The sequence below is a fragment of the Arachis stenosperma genome, chromosome 3 (assembly GCF_014773155.1).
Source record: "Arachis stenosperma cultivar V10309 chromosome 3, arast.V10309.gnm1.PFL2, whole genome shotgun sequence".
Classification (NCBI taxonomy): domain Eukaryota; kingdom Viridiplantae; phylum Streptophyta; class Magnoliopsida; order Fabales; family Fabaceae; genus Arachis; species Arachis stenosperma.
The window spans coordinates 132,984,754-132,985,560 of record NC_080379.1 but is presented as its reverse complement, the minus strand read 5'-3'; positions in this window follow the sequence as shown (position 1 = coordinate 132,985,560).

The window sequence follows — 807 nt, the reverse complement described above, 5'->3', positions numbered from 1 at the left end:
AAGAATGGGAGTTAAACGCCCAAACTGGCACAAAAGCCGGCGTTTAACTCCAAGAAAAGTCTCTACACATGAAAGCTTCAATGCTCAGCCCAAGCACACACCAAGTGGGCCCGGAAGTGAATTTTTATGTCATTTACTCATTTCTGTAAACCCTAGGCTACTAGTTCTCTACAAATAGGAAATTTTGCTATTGTATTTCATATCTTTTGATCACTTTATATCTTAGGATCATCTTTGGACATCTAGTTCTTAGATCATTGGGAGGCTGGCCATTCGGCCATGCCTAGACCTTGTTCTTATGTATTTTCAACGGTGGAGTTTCTACACACCATAGATTAAGGTGTGGAGCTCTGCTGTACCTCGAGTATCAATGCAATTACTATTGTTCTTCTATTCAAATCAGCTTATTCTTGTTCTAAGATATCACTTGTTCCTCAACTTAATGAATGTGATGATCCGTAACACTCATCATCATTCTCACCTATGAACGTGTGCCTGACAACCACTTCCGTTCTACCTTAGATTGAGTGGATATCTCTTGGATCCCTTAATCGGAATCTTCGTGGTATAAGCTAGAATTGATGGCGGCATTCAAGAGAATCCGGAAGGTCTAAACCTTGGCTGTGGTATTCTGAGTAGGATTCAAGGATTGAAAGACTGTGACGAGCTTCAAACTCCTGAAGGCTGGGCGTTAGTGACAGACGCAAAAGAATCAATGGATTCTATTCCAACCTGATTGAGAACCGACAGATGATTAGCTGTGCTGTGACAGAGCGCATTGAACATTTTCACTGAGAGGACGGGACT